This window comes from Rhopalosiphum padi, chromosome 4, assembly GCF_020882245.1.
Source record: "Rhopalosiphum padi isolate XX-2018 chromosome 4, ASM2088224v1, whole genome shotgun sequence".
Classification (NCBI taxonomy): Eukaryota; Metazoa; Arthropoda; class Insecta; order Hemiptera; family Aphididae; genus Rhopalosiphum; species Rhopalosiphum padi.
The window spans coordinates 52,294,153-52,312,014 of NC_083600.1; the positions used below are offsets into that span (position 1 = coordinate 52,294,153).

Consider the following 17,862-nt stretch of genomic DNA (forward strand, 5'->3'; position numbering starts at 1 on the left):
TTCCCGTTATAGGGGAAAAATGCGAAAACACCATGAGGATATTAGAAGGTGATAAACTATATAGGTTCAGGTACACCTTTCAGAAACCGCCACACCTATCAGTCTGCACCCGCCGTAAGTACTGAGGCTAATACACGATATTATTATAATATTGCGTGTGCGTGTATGTGTGTGTGTGACAAATACGTATATATATACATATATGTATGTGCATGTGCGATAATCGTGTTATATACCGTAGCGGATACATATCATACATTATATACATAATAAATGTGTGTATATACATACACACACACACACATATATATATAACGTATATACTTAAATGCGTTTTTTATTTTACGATCTCTTATTTAATTGTAGAGTGTCGGTGCGATATTTCAAAATATTGTCAGTATGATTTATAAGTTCGATTCGCATGTGTATACCTGTGCGCCCGAAGTGGATTCCGGCGGGCAATAATAAAAAAAGCTGTTTTAGAGGTTATTTTTTTATATGTATATATACATGCATAAACGGCTATCCCGCTTTTAAAGTGGTGTCTTCGGAATTTCGCGAATTTCCCGACGCAATAAATCAAGCGATATCTAACCCCCTCTTCTGTTTCCTCGTCACCATTCTCCTCGTACAACACGAGTACGCCTATTAAACAAAAAGCCGCGAAATCGGCTGACGCGTACACCTATTATATATACACGGGCTGTCGCGCGTATGGAATATTCATTGGTATAATCATATTTTTCGACACTAGGTCATTATTATTATTATTTTTTTTTTATTAAATTCCACGGTGACGACAGAGGAAAAAAGGAGTGTGTATGAGAGAAAGATAGAGAGATAAGTTCTGAGTATAATTTTTGAAGAAAAAAAATTATACAGTTTATATCTTCAGGTATAAACATTTTATAATAATAATAGTAGCTAGTCAATGTTTTTAATCGACAGACATTATTACTATAAATTGAGTTTTATTATCCATTGGGGAGCCGTTCAACTGCAGTTTACGTATGACATGGAGATGTTGTAAATTTGTAAAGTCGTACGTGGATAATATGTAATTCTACGGGAGAAAAAATATAACGTTAAATAGTATTTAGTATATGTACTCTCGTCTCTCATACGAATATACGATTTCATCTGTCGTCGGCCGTTTTAGTACTATCTATTTGTTTGCAGTAAGTCATTTATATATAATAAAACATACTATATACTCGCATACAACTGCCTATATATTCATTCGATGATATTATCGTGTATTCGTGTCCACCCGGAAGTCGAGTCGGGAAATAGCCACTCGCGTGTAGAAATGTCGAAAAGATCCAAACCGATTATAAACGACAATTTATGTGCATGTTTTATTATATGTAATATATCGTATATAAATATAGTTTCGGAAATATCAACTACATACATAGTATGTGTATTGCGTACATATATTATATTATTCATCAATGCGTTAAAATTTTGAGATAAATTGTAAAAGAATTATTGTGGAAATAAAAAAAACCACAATAGCCGAGTTCTGGATGAAAATGACAACCTCTAAGTAACATTTTTAAAATTTTCGACGTTAAAAAAAGTTGTATGAGATTACAAAATACGCGCGTACAGATATGTGTAATATTTTGTATATTATTTGCTATCATTAATTTGTGCAATTAATTTGATTAATGATTTTTTTTTTTATTCGTTCAATCGTTATAAATTGTTAAAACAGTCAAAAGTTTTCTCAATAAAGTAAGACGTAAAATATCTTTTGTTTTAACAAGTTATTAATAATACAAATAATTGTAAGCTATTTTATTAACACGTGAGAATTCGGACCGGAAGCAATATGACAATTTGATTTATAGGTATAACTGTTTTATTTAATTAATTGATCCTGCAGTACAGAGAAACATTTACTAATGAGACGATTTGGAACGCTTAAATCTACTTCACACAATAAAGAAAAAGTTATTGGTGATATTTTATCAAACTTTTAACTATTTTCAGCCACAATTCTGTATGAAAGATTACGTAAATACTGCTGTCTTGCTATAGTGGTTGTAAAGGATGATCGATGCATGAGATAAAGCCTACAAAACTTAAGAATTTCCTTTAGACCCTTTAAAGTTTAACACAATGCGAAGTGGTACAAGTATCACCCCACAAAACTGATTTAACACAGAATTGATTATGAAACAATAAAGAGCTTTTAAGGACGAAGAAAGTTCAAACTCGCTGGCTATACACATAAAGCCAAGCGTTTTAATGGCCTGGAAACGCAATTTGTCCCAAATATGAAAATATACTTTTTAGTGGTAGTAAAATACCGATAATGTCCACGTATTCTTTGAGATAAAGTAACTCAGAGGTGATGCCATTGATGGCATAAGTAAACGAGACCGGTTTTTGTCGTATATTAAACTACATCATACCAGACACTTTCCCACATTTCAACTCAAACATAATTGTTCAACCAGACAACCGACCTGTCTAACTCATCCTGCAGGCATTGAAAGACCGCCACAGAGTTTATTGCCGAAAACAATTATCGATCGTTAGCGATAACACGAAGACGGTAACGCATTAAAACATTTTTACAATAACGTTAATGGATAGTGCAAATAGAAGAGGGAAATATGCGCTTTACCAGCAGGCTCACCTCGAGGTAATCCTGATTGGGCTCCGGTAACGCGTGATCTCAACCCGAGTATTCTGACCTACTGTAATCTCGATGAAAGGTAAAAGCTATACCATTACAACTGCAGTGGTTACACCTGAAACGAAGAAAAGGAGAATTACTATGATGGTTTGTGATCAACGTTATTGAAAGCCTGACGGAAATCGGGAAGTATTACTATCTTATACTTAGGTTTTATAGCAATATGGGTTAAAATTTAAACAAATCTTTAAACAAAAGCATAATAAATTGTCACGTAATATTTGTTATGAGTGGTAATATGAAGGTAGTAATGACTCGTTCAGAAAAATTATATTTATTTATACATTTTGTAAAGTTAAATAGTCGCTACTTTATTATTGAGAAGTAATTAGTGTTACTAAGTTTAGCATTATAGTCTTGGAAACAGCTATATCAGAATAATATTTCACTTAATTATTTACATTTGTTTTTGTTTGCATAGAACTATGCATCGATCAATGTAAAATGTTCGTCACAACTTTGATCTTTTCATTGTATTATGTGCACTATATAATACATTGAGTATGAAGTTTTGAGATAATATATTAAACATATCCATTCCTATGCTGTTATGACTTATGAGAATCGTTGCAATTAAAATATAATCGCACTATGGACCACGTATTATTATTATTACTGTGTGATTTATTTATCTAAAAAATCTCGGCTAGAAACGTATTATTTTCGACTCGTGTTTTTGTTAACGTTCACGCGTTAACGAAATAATTGTTTTGATAGTATCTCAAATGTTTATAATATACATTAAGTGAAAGTTTAACCAACAACGTTACGTCCTCGTCGTCCGTCTCCTGATAAGCAATGTGTACTAAATCACGTTATACGATTGCCCAGTATAAAGTATTAGCAGCGCATGCAAAGTCCTAAAAAATAATTAAATAAAATAAAAAACATAGCAAAGATTTATCGACCTATCAAACGTGTATACACGTAAATATCGCTGGCCGAATACTGCAGCGTGGTGCACAATAAATATTTGTTTTATTTTAACTTTTACAACTATATTATAATTTATAATAGTGCAGTTACGAAATATAAATATTATTATGTATAATATGCGAAACAAATTCGACTATTAATAACGATCAGAGAAAACGGTAAACTCTGTATGCGGTAAACGAACCGCACACGATTTCAATTTGTATACATCATTCGAGATATTCTGATATTCGACATAACGATCTGAAACGGCTGTTATTTGTAGTGTTGTTATGGCGAGGTTAGGGGGAGGCAATAATGAACAGTCAGTGAGGTATTTATAATATAATGTATTGTATGAAAAAAGAATACCTTTGTAGATTACGAATAATTTTTAGGAAAATATTTATATTAATATAATGGAATGATTTTTGTGCGTGTATAATGTATATTTGATCCATATAGCATATTAAATTCGTTGTTCTGAAATTTAGTTGATAGATTATCCTATACGATTTATGCCCGAAGATGTGCAACTCGGATCTAAATTTTTGCATTTCACATCTTAAAGAGGGGCTTAAAGGGACATTTGTTCTTCGCGAAAAATGAATATATTTTTTCGTATATAGAATTATCACTGGTTATTGAAAATAAAAGAATTAATATAATTGGATATCATTTAATATTTGGTCAAAATCGCCCAAATGAATGTGTTGAAAATATGTATAGTTTACATTTAATAGAGTTTAATAAGGACATTCCATCCGTGAGCATTTAATTTGTCATTGATAGCGTTGTTGTGTATGAGCAATATTAGTATCAGTGGTGACCATGCTGGTGGGATGTGGAGACTTTAAGCAGTGGTCTGTGCAAACAAATAATAATGATTAGAGGCATTCCTGCTTATAGATGTAAGTAAAATATATTGAATAATATTGATGTAGAAGACATCATTGACATTATTAAAAATAAAAGTTATTTATAAAATAAGAATCTATAACAACTATACGTAGGTACATTATTTTTAAATTTAATTTGTATTCCGTTTTTATTAAGCGCAAAGTAACTATAATAAGTACATTTTGTCTAGTAACTACTAATTATAGGGTAACGTGTTTTATACGACTTCAAAATAACTAATAAGCATACATTTATGTCCAAAAAAAATCACTGATAACATACAGTACGAAACAAGTTTGAAGGCCGGTAAAATAGTTTTCCCGTGACGAATTATTTTCATATAATCCGTCACTGACTTATTTACGTAGTTAGTTACGTGGTACACATGAAAGCAGGTATAGCGGCGTTGATCGTGTACGCCTTTATGGGAAAAAATAAATATATTAGGGCGGTTGTAAACTCTCCAAGGCTTACTTTGGTGCTACCTGAAGGGCATAATATGTAACTCTCCCGGGTCTGCTAGAGTACTACCCTTTATCAAGTCTATAATAACTTCATCTGTAGTATTTCTTTAGCTGTGAGCCATAATTAAGAAATATTAATAAAATAAAAAACCCATTGTTAAATCAAATAATGACATAATGTACATTTAATTTTAACTATATCGTACAATAATATTATGGACAAACAAACAATAATAAACATTATAATGATGACCACAGTCTCAGTGTAGCAATACAGCTTATGAAAATTCGGTAGAGCTTACATACTATTTCGTTCGGGTAAACATAATAATAATATAATATTGACCGGGAGAGTTTATCACCGCCCATATATATTATGTTATAGTAAAACACGGTAAGTAATAGTACGTGGACAAAGATACAATTGGTAAATAGGTAGGTGTAGGTGTGTCGGGTCAGGTATCTATATGTAATATTATGTAAAAAATACAATACATATTATATATTATAATATTTCAAAATATATAATATTGCGGACACATCATAATGTACCATCGTCGGTGAGCGAGTTTGATGGCGGCGGCGACGGCGTAGGTATGCCGCGGCTGCAGGACGCAACGCGTAGTTTTGTGTGTAATAAATAATCGTCGGCGGGCGGTCGTCCGTTTTCACGCGTAAAACAAATACTGCGCCCAATAATCTATTACGATATTACGAGTATTAATAACAACGTCGGAGAATCGTGTCGAACATTTCGACTGCGCGCGGTAGATGGCCCCGAAATCAATTAGTCTAAACGTAGGTTTATAGGTATTAACATATTATTATTGTGCATTATACACGCGGAGTTACCTTGTGTTTGAAAAAAAAAACAACCATAAAACAACTATTCGATCAGATATCATAATAATAATATAACGTATTATAATATTATTATATATTACAGGTGTGTATACTGCAGCAGTCTCGACCGCCGTATCTCGATATTACTCGAATTATATTTTACGCGGCGCGATTATCGTATGGGCCGTGAAAGCGCGGCGGTAGCGGTATAAATTGTATGAATTTTTTTTTCTCTCCGCGATGATTTACGGCCCCGTCGTGTGCGCGCGCCTCCTCCACCCGTCGCGCAAACCGCCGATCTTTGGTCGTGGTCATATTATATATTAACTTATATTTATTATTATTACCATTTTACTATCGCGCGGAGAACAACTATAATGTGAAATATCGTAATATAAGTACCGAGTTCCTAAGTACTATGTAATATATTTAATTTTTATACATACAAATAAATGAATCACTACGTCCATGGCTATAGTATAATATATTTATACACAGAGCGCGGAGACTCCTATAGATGTGGTTTTTGTTATAATAGTATTATTTTATTGTATCCATGTAACAATAATAAATGTAATAATATATTCTATGACTTAATATGTATGATATAGAAGACCAGCTAACTAAACCGTAACAATAATCTGTTCGTGCCGAGTGTATTTGTATCCGGATTGCACACTTTTATTTTGTTGCTCACTGACAGGACTAAGGGTCAAATATAAATATACGTTTATGTAAGAAGTGGCTATAGAAATACAAGTAGAACGATATATATAATAAATGTTATTACATTGGGACCGGTAATGCTGAGTGTATAAAACCAATACTTCACGACAACAAATATATAATATCATAGGCGAATGAAGAGCATTTTACACCTATGATATTATTGACAGAAAAATCTTTTACATATAATAAAAATAAAATACTTAAATAAATATTGAAATTTAATGTTTGATCACATAATAATATCATGATAGGTACTGCTTCAAAAAAAAAGTCAAGTTGTATAATTTTAAAATCTATTATACCAAAGCTATTCCGGCTGCATTTAATTTACAGAGAATTTGTGGATTTTATATTATACGTTTAACATTTATTTATGCATAATTTATAATTGATAAACACCAACTAAAAATTTTCTTTTGAGATAAAAATAGGTACATGTTTTATTTAATATGGTACACTTGGGTGTAGTGTTTGTGCAAAACGTTATTTTGTTTTCGTCAGTTTCATCTCAAAATGTAGAACGCGTTGTTCGAATTCAGATCGTTTTTCGTTAAATTCTATTCAACATATTTTCACGAATGATTATTTTATTATAACATTGTACGTTAATATTTCGACAGCGTAATGGAATGTATACAAATATTTGTTGGTATAATACACCCATGCAACTATTTCACCAATGAAATACAACTAAAATATTACGTGGGTATAACGATAGTACTTAATTTCGCATTATCTTTCGTAGTAGTAATACTACATAATAAAATACGTGAACCAAAAAAATACTGGGGGTGGTATACCGGATACTAATCGACTATAGCGGTAAACTTACTTCGAACGCCATACATTAAAAATAATGCTATTATTCAAATTTATTTTTCAAAACTTCAATTTTGAGTGTTAAAAGTTTTTCCAGATTACCTAAATATTTTTGTTAAAGAATTTCCGAAGAATTACATTGCAGAATGTAAAAAGTTGAAGTATTCATACGGTGTGCATCGTGCATAAACATAGAATTTCGCTGTATTTTTGTAAACTAAACCATAATATTTGTTATTTTATTCATTTTTTAATAAAATATGTTTGCTATTTATTGACAAAATAATAATAATATAAGTTCACTCGGTTTTGAAAGGGGTGGTTAATAAAAGCTGTCAAATAGTCTGATGTGATGCTAAAATGATAAATCTGTCAAATTAAAAACACTCTTCGAGTGCAAACTTACATGAATACACATGCGCAATATACTATAACTTTATCGTTCACATTTAAGATTGTATATATTCGATGTTTTAGCCAAACAGGAAATTCTATAACATTCATCATAAATGTTTGGTAATTAGATCATAAGTGTGTATATATTATTTTAATTAAATAAGGAATGTATTTTATTTATAGATAAGCATGTATCACACGTTTTGTACACAATAAATAAAATGTATTAAAACCGTATTTTACTACTCATTAATCACGTAGCAAGTCACTACAGGCTGCAACTCTAAATTAAATTAATGTGCATTTCACTCAACATTTTTGTTTTTTATAATGTATAATTTATATGGGATACAATATATTTGATTTAATGTAATATTTGGTTACTAAAAAAAATAATTCATAGTACGTGAATCAATTTAAACTTTTAATTTATCCCCGACTATTAAGATTTTAAATTTTTCATTTGTAATCATTTTTTTTTCTACATTTGTATATTGTTTTAATATTTTATACTATAATTTTCCAGAATAGTTTTACATATAGAAATTTAAATGTAAGACTAACAATGTACGAGTTATTAAAGTTAGAGGGTGAAAAAGAAAACTAGAAAATACATATTATATTGTCTTCAACTCACAAAAGTCACTTAGAGAAAAATAATAAATTGTTTATTAAATTTTTAGAGGAAACCCTTAAAGTTACGACGGTAAAAAATTAACATCCGAGAAAAATCCAGCTATAAAATGTTATATATATATGTGTGTGTGTGTGTGTGTGTGTATGTGTGTGTGTGTGTGTGTGTGTGTGTGATCTGTTCACTTATGTATATCAACTGTTACGTCACTGCTTACAGGTAAACTATAATATTATTACAACTATAAATAATGTTCTTATATTGTTGGATGGTCAAAGCTTAAAAAAATGTCATAGAAAAATATTATACAATATTAATTTAACGAAGTTATGGAAAATTGTTATGTCATGTACTACAATATCTAAAATAACTACTCATATTATATTAAAGTTAAAATGATAAATATTAACCTGTTTTGATTTTTTAATCAATATATAATAATATTCGATAAAGCCCATTGCGAAAAATGTTTGATTTTTAGAACTATAAGACGTTCAATTAAAATGTACACACAATTGAATTTTCCATTGTTCTACGAATATATTATGCACTAAAGGTTTTTTTTTAATGATAATTCACTACCAAAATTCACTGTAGGATATTACAGATGTGCATAAAAAAAAAATCATAAGCATATTGTCCTGAATCAAAAGTAACAGCTTTCACCAAGAAAATGTATAAACTATTTTATGACTTTTTTTTTATTTATTTATACGTACCGCTGCGGAAATGTAATACAATTTTAAAGACTGCAGCTTAGTTATAAAAATATGATAATCGCTTAGAATTTTCAGAGATGTGATTCGTACAATTTGCATAATTTGAATAAATGTATTACTTATAAATTTTAATACAGAATTGATAATGAATCCTATTCAAAGGATAGAGATGTATATTGTTATGCGTATCAATTACTTATCTATCTTGCTTTAAAAAGTACGGTATAGAACAAATGTACAATGTACTATAACGTTAACAAACAAAAATTCCTATGCTAGTTATAATATTATTATTTGTACTTGTTAAATATAACCGCAGTTATTACGAGCACAGTATTACATCTAATTATGTTTTTGTTCAACTCTCGTATTCCGATAATAATATGTAATATGGTAATCATCATCACTATACAACTCACGTCTAGTTTATTGAGCGCGCGCTTTATAAGTCTCTTATAAAGACAGTAGGAATTCATACAATGTAACGTATATTTTGTACAAAGTGTATATTTTCGAAACTAACTATTTTGCTTTATATCGCGCTCGAACTAAACAAATAATTTCGAATAACGATAGAAAAATCGTAATAATGATATCAACGTATAATATATTATGTAGGTACTCGTATGTAGAACTTTGTTTAAAAAATAAATAAATAGGAAATACAATGTTTTTTAAATATTATATTATTCGTATGTAAACTGTGAACAAGACCAATGTAATCGTTTATGTTTTGTTTTTAACTCGGTGAAACTATATGTGTCGTACATTTAGTGTAATTTAGATTAATACCGCTTCTCTATTTAAAAAACAAATTAATTAAAAAACACACTCTTAGTTGATTCGTCCGAACCTTAAGAATAATATTAATATTAGTATTATACAATACTATCCAACAACACACACACACACACACACACACACACATTATATTAAATATTTTTTACAAGTAGTTCTGTCAGTCTGTCTAAAACATGTCTATCTGCGTATAGGTATATTATCCACAGTAGCGCGTTCGGCCTTTTATTTGTTTTCGACACGCAGATTATAAATCGAAAATGACTTCATACAGCCACCGTGGCTCGTACGGCTACCGTAAACACTTTTATTACTATAATAGTATGCTACAGCTATTATTATTACAAGTAATTCGATTTGAACTCGCGTCGTGTCGACAAAGTCAGTAAAACGCACTAATGACGACGGCTGCCTGAAGAATAGTACGCAACTATATACGCGCGACGTGATTTGACGGCTTCTCTAAAATATAACTGTTTTGAGATTAATATTGTGCGATCCTCAATAGCATAATGATTTTATATACAAACATAGTCTAATATATATCATACCATAGTTGTGTAAATGCGCGTGTTTGTCGTATAAATAAAGTATTATTTTGAGATTATATAATATATCATCGTCACTCCGATATTTCCGTTAAATATATAGGTAATATTGGACAAGGGAGATTATATAAATATATGAAATTACCTAATGTGAAATACTTTGATTTTAAAAAATAAATCATTCTACCGACATACTTTACATAATATCATAATATATATACGGAGTGTCTCGCCATTTTTTCCCCTCGTCATTAACTTTAATTTTATATTTCATCCTGTATACATTTTTTTTACTCAGATTTTTGCTAATTATTGTTCTTTATTAGATGAACACATTCATTTTTACTATTGTTTAATTTTTTCTTAACTTATATAGTTATATATAAAAAAAAATATTTGTTCTTTTAAAGCAAAATATCAAAACGGTTTACTTAATACTCTGAGTGGTTTATAGTCAGTTTTTCAATCATTATTTTTTTTTTATCAAGCATAGATTTTTAATTAATTTATAGAATTATAAATCTAAGGTACAAATTATTTTATAATATTATCCAAAGTAGAACACCCTCGATGTAAACTCTGTCGAGTTAGCTTTTATATAAAGCACCTATTAACTGGGTGGCAAGTGCTATAACACCAAGCTGAAAAAATAACTGGTAACCGCAAAGCCTTGATACTTCTCTCGGTCTAGATTTTTAGTCATCGTAAAATTTCTAAAAATTATTAACTTTATTTAATATTATATTATAAAATGCACTATCTTAGTTATTCTATTCCCCTTATTTTTTTTCAAACTTTTGTATTTAACCTCTTTTACTAGACTTATTTTAATAAGCACAAAAGTGTAAGCAAATTGTAACAAAGTGACATTATAGTATGATTTTTAGAGATCACCAACAAAATTATGTTATATTTAAACGCTTTGTTGATTTTAAAATTAATATTTATACTACTATACAATAGTTTTAATGCAGAAAATTATTATTTAATAGATAGTTTTTAAAATTACAATGCTCTGATAAAATCTGGTAGTATAACTGCAGCCTACGTCTTTTAACCAAATTTCTAAAAAAAAAAAATATTTAAAATGAAAATTGTTTGACAACATAGCAGGGCACAGTCTTTATACAAATCTATAGTATCAGTATCTAATATTATAAATTTCGACGATCAGAGGCATAATTTGAATACATATCTATGTCACAGACAGTAACCAGTAAAGTATATAAATTATACTATTCGCGGTCAGTAGTCCATATACGTGTAGATTATGGCAAATCAAGATTGAACGCCTGAATAGTAGTCTATTGCACGTATTTGCGAAAATATTATTTCATGTAGCTTGACGAAATCTAATAGAACCTGAATCAAATGCATAAATTAAAACGTCTCAGTGAAAGATCAAAACGCGCTTGCATGAATTATAATTTTGATTAAACGAAGGTAACGTCGCATAATGCATGAAATATAAATAATATACTTCAATATACTTTGTGATAAAAGACAAGTTATTATTTAGACGTAGTTTAGAAATAAGTATTCTCGTATTTCAGTTAATTTAATTAGATATACTACAGTTCACTGGCGTATTATTGTATTGATACTATAATAATTTTATTATTTATTTATTAGTACTATTGAATAATAGTATAATAATATTATGCAAATAATAAAATAATATACAACTGATTGATATCAACTTTTCTGCTATACGTATTACTTGTGTACTGTTAAATGTAATGTTATTGACTCTAGTGCAGGCTTAATAAAACGATATTATTGAAGATAAGTTTAAGTATAATTATTAATTTTAGAAGCAGTGGCGTAATGCGTCTCCTTTCCATTATCTGTGTCAAAAATAAATCATAACTCGATTCACATGTCATAATAACCAATTAAATAAAGCACAGAAAACATAAATACAATGAAATCCTACGTTCACTTCTAAATTAGAGTAGCTAAAGAACAATGCATTGAAAAAATATAACTCAAACAGCCAATTATTAATATAATTTTAATACCAACATTAGCGCACCACTTAAATATAAATTTGAAAATTTTTGAACTTAATCGGAAAATATCCATCTTTGTAGACATTAAATCTAAATAATACTATAATATCTATAATATAGTATACTTAAGTCTTGAACGTTTAGTTCGTTAATCATTAAAATTATATTTTTTCTCCTAAAATATAGATTGAATATATTATAATACTATATGTATACTGTATAGTTTTCAGAAAATATAATTATTTGTATAATTTATTTTTGGTACCAAGAATATTGTAAGTTATTCCTTTATGGATCTTGAATACTTGCTATCGGGTTTCCGAGTTGTCTGATTTTAATATCCAATTTCATTTTGGTTTACCCTTAAGACTATATTATATTATACGCATTATATACATATATGTATAAAGCATGTGCAGTGAATGTAAGAGAGTTTATGTTTATTTCCAGGAACCCTTCCAATTTTACCAATAAAAAAGAGATGACGAGATTTCTCGGACTCTAGAGCAATGGTTCCCGAATAAAATAATAATAATAAAAACGGAAAAAAACTATTGACATAAAATTTGTGGGCGGCAGTCAAATCACATAAAGAAGATGCGTGTAAAGAAGAAAAAGAGAAATAATAATATAACCTAAAAACCGCGGACGCTATAGTCATTATTATCATTTATGGAACGGCTTTTTGTACGGACGAATAATAACAATAAAAAAAAAATTTAATAATCATGGTGTAAGCAAACTTTACTGAATGCGAGCTGCAATAATCGTTTAAAGATCTCTTTCCCTCTCTCTAAAAAAAAAAAAAATCAAAAAATGTACATTTTCTCAAAACACTTCTACACTGTAAATATATATACATATAACGTTTATACTTGAATTATTTTTTCGTCATAACTTCTATGCGCCGGAAAGTTTTCTTTAAACAAAAATGGTTGTTTTATAACCACCGTATAATGAGAAAACGTTGTCAACGTTAATAATCGAATCGTTGTTACACAGCAAAGCAGATTTTATTCGGTCATTTTCGTAAAATAAAATTCCAAGAGGGATAGAGTATAATATAATCACAATAACATTTATCATATAGTAACAAGAATGCGTGCAAGGGTGCTTTTTAGCATATTTTTTTCACATGTTACTTAAATGCATATAATAGGTACTTATAATAATTATTATTTTATTATACCTATTATTACATTGCCTTATCTCTCGTATCATTGAAGTTTACAGGTTGAATATATTATACATATGGGGTGAATCACCAATAATGCTCTCCCTCTTTTTCTTTTCCATTCAGTTATTCAAATTATGATTTTTATAAATCTTAGATACACCTAAAAACTATATTTCTAATTCTTGGGATTTTTTGTACTTAATAAACGTCCTGTAGAGATACAAACTTCTGTTTTTTTTTTAAAGAGTTTATCTAGTAAATCACTCAACATACCCAGTCGAGTCTCAATAACTAGAATTTCGAGAAGAATAAAAGTAAATTCTACTTATGTATTTTTTGAATTAAATACCTCAAATATAACTTATAAGTACTTTGGACCACTTAATGATGTTTAAGTTATCGCAACTCAACCGTATATTGTGTTTTTTCATAAATTCTACTATAATTATTTTCAAGGACTCAAACTTATATTGCTTGTAATCATTTACGTAGAATATGTAATATAAAAGTATGTTTAACGCAATTGAAGATGAGACACTAAGCTTTTCACTTGATGTTGTGATATTATGTAAGGAACGTTAAATTATGCAAACGTATGCGAAAGTCGTGCGAACATGTGTAGCCCGTAATAATATATAATAATAATATTTAATTTTATACAGATAATCTTCACAAGTGTTGGGAATATTACTTACGTTCCTTTAAATATATCTTTCAGGTATAATGTGCGTAAAATAGGAAACTAGTAAGGGTAACACATTTTTAATATTATCATTCTTCTCTGTTTTAAATATTGTAATCATCTCTCTTATTCTATGAGAGTACAACTAAACGATTAATCAAAATCAAATCAAATGTATTTATTTATAATATGATTTTACTATTATGTTATAAAAAGTAATTGATGTTGTATCGAATTCTATTTAATAAAAAGATTATTATTTCTTCTTACGTATTAAAAAAAAAAATTACCTTTTTTTGCAATGCTTCGATTCTTGAATATTGTTTATTTCTGTAGCTTTTGGAATCTGAAATCAATGATTTTTAGTTACATAATTGTTATTGAAAACGTTAGTGTAAATGTAATAAATATATGAAAATAATTTAAATCTATGAACTGTGCGGCGATGTCACTGGAATTTCAGTTTATTTTTATCGGTAAATATTATATTTTATAATAGTTTTTATTTTTGTATTGGACAAATTTATCACCATTAACTTAAACTTTGTACGAATTACACATACATGTTTATTGTGTATAATATACATATATATATTGCATTATTTTTTTTCCCGTGGCCGCCTTTTTTATGTATTTTTCCAAGCATCATTTACATTAAATACCTGATACATTATACATTATTTGTCAGTAAAATAAATAAAAGATTAAATAGATTTCGATCATTTTTTTTGTCGTGAAACCTCCCGAATTTATAGATAAATACGATTTAATCTTAAAAATCACACGGTTTATTATTATGCAGTATTTGTCCCCACGTAGCACGTAGGATTTAATAGCGCGTATAAATATATTTACATATGTTTTTTTTAATCGACATATGACATTTAAACGGTCGGTGTCATAAAGTGAGCGTTCTCTATTACAAGTCACTTTTTTAGACATTTTTTTTTAATCTTTTAGAAGATCAAAATTAAAATGTATTTTAACGTCCATTCTTATTAACACTTCACTGCATAGTTTTTGAGTTTAATTAATTATGTTAATTTATAAAAATTGAAACGTTTTAATGATAAATTATTTAATTTGTAGTAAAATAATTTAATTTTAAAATAGTGTCACTTATAATGTATTACAAACTTTAATTGAATACCCAGTATATATTATACTGTCTTTTAAAATAATATTTTGTTAATTGACGATACGAGATAGCTATAATAGTCGTTATACGTGGCGATTAAAAATGTATACGCCTTATGATCATATACATATAATGAACTATATATTATACTATCATACTTCGATATGTAGATAATTATTAATCGAAGGAATCGTATGGTAGGATTTAATAAATTGATGTACACAGTTCGGCGTTATATTAAAATACACTCTTTGTGGCAATATTCATAATAATAATTTAAAGTAGAATATTAACCTGTTGCAATTATTACGTGCGCGTGAACGCTTTTTGATATTATGTTTGTGCAAATTGCTTTATTCGGATAAGGTCGATGCCTATATAGTTAGCAGAAATCGGTAGGGGAGAGGTTCAAGGCGCAAGTACCTAATGTTACATACCTAATGTTTTTTAATACGCACGCCGCGGCAACATTAATTGTTAAGCCGTTCAGGAAAGAATTTTTTTTCAATCCTCTACTGCGAGAGCAAGTGCGATCGCGTTATAACATAATATATTATATTTTATAGGTACAACTCTATGTATTATATGTTTACGTGTAGATATTTACTAATGTTATCGTTACGACAGATTATAAGGCGCTTACTGTAATATAAACTCGTTGATCATTTTTATCATTAAGTCGACGCGTTTTTAAACGTTATTTTTTTAAGTTGATGTTCTAAAAAAAACTGCACAGCTGTACACTTTGTTCGTGTAAAAAAGTCGCTCCCCTATAATATTATTTAGTATTCCAATGATAATTAATCGGCTATTACATATATGTTCTGTATAATGTTAATCTCACGCGGAGTACCACAGTTGATGTTTCGTAAATATTTATACTATTATTATATACTAATCATAGTATTTAACGTAGACTTATGTCGGCCCTATTACTTATTAGTATGAGGACCCAAACAGTCAGGTATCACGGCGATTACTGCCGAAAACGATTACAAATGTTTTTTTGCTAAATAAATAATATATACAGAGTGACTTGCCAAGCATGCTTATAATCATTTTTTTTCATTTAATTATAAGTGTATTTAAATTCTGATTTTTGGACTTTTTAAATATGATTAAAAGACCATCGTATCGTAAAATTATTGAGATTTCTTTGTACTACTTGAGGAATATCCTGTGTTGGACGACGGTGGTACAAACTTTTGTTTTTGAAATGAAAATCCCTCTTTTTACTGTAAAATATTTAGTGGGTATTTTTTTTTTTTAATGTTGATATGCATAATTAAAAATTCATACAAATAGTTTTCTATTTGTTAAAATGTTTATATTTAAAATAATATAGTTTTTAAAAATGACTTTATAATAAAAAATTATAGAATAAGTAGTGCATTATTGGATTTAGAATTTATTATTTTTGAAACATTTTTATAAATTTTAAATATTGATTGATTAATGTAAATAAATAAAATTTAAAATTATTATGATTATAGCACCCTTTTTTCAAAACCCAATATTATTGACCAATTATCCATATAGTATACAAAATCAAATAGCTCAAAACGTGTTTGTTTGAACTTTTATTTTGAGTTAACACTTTCTTAAAAATTATTTGTTAAATAATTTATACTAGATGAGAGGGATGAAATTTTAAAAGTAGAAATGTTTATCTCCACACGATAGTCTAATTTTCAATAATTGCATTATCGTAGAATATAAAAGGAAAGTGAAAAGTAAACATTTTTGGTGAATGACTCTGTAAAATAAATACGATATTAATGCGGCTCACTATTTTGCCGATCTATATGTTATTTTTTATGATTCGTCGTTCTCCACATAAAATTTGGATAAACGAAACGGTTTTTTATTTTCTGTTCGTTATCCTGCGATTTTACACGAATATTTGTTTTTATTATCATTTTTTTTTTTATCATGACGTTATATATTATATGTTAGCTACGTTAAATCCCAGCTGTACGCACGCAAAACGTTTTCCGATTGTTTTTCTTCTCCTCACGCGCGTGATACAGCCGATTGCAGATGGATCTCTGCACGAAATGGGGGAGAGTTTATGTTGGCCTAATAGAGCATATATTACCCGGAGATCGGGTTAATTGATAACTTGGACAATCGCCAGAGAACTTGTCCTCGCCTAATGGCGTATAATAATACGTGCACATACACACACTATTATTTTCTCAAGACTCGATAGCATTTGTTTGATATACATTACCATAAAACGTTTTAACCATCGATTATGCTATATACATGCTCACCACGACGGACGATAAATGGCGCGCTGTTTTATTTCTAAATGATTTCAATACGCGGGTGATATCACGGATGAAATTTGTAAATTAAGTTTGTGATTTTCGTTA

The 17,862-nt window shown here is 28.9% G+C and overlaps 1 protein-coding gene across 9 annotated transcripts in view; it reads right to left on the minus strand.

Annotated features, from left to right (window-relative positions):
* Positions 1–17,862, minus strand: part of LOC132929312 (cardioacceleratory peptide receptor) — a 207,399-nt gene that overhangs the window by 39,838 nt on the left and 149,699 nt on the right. For 7 of the 9 annotated variants that reach the window (XM_060994579.1, XM_060994580.1, XM_060994576.1 and 4 more), the window contains one exon: positions 14,637–14,692. The gene's annotated coding sequence lies outside the window, so the exon portion shown is untranslated. Of the gene's footprint in view, positions 1–2,650; positions 2,766–14,636; positions 14,693–17,862 lie in introns of all 9 variants that reach the window. The other 2 variants (XM_060994581.1, XM_060994578.1) reach the window with 1 other exon arrangement.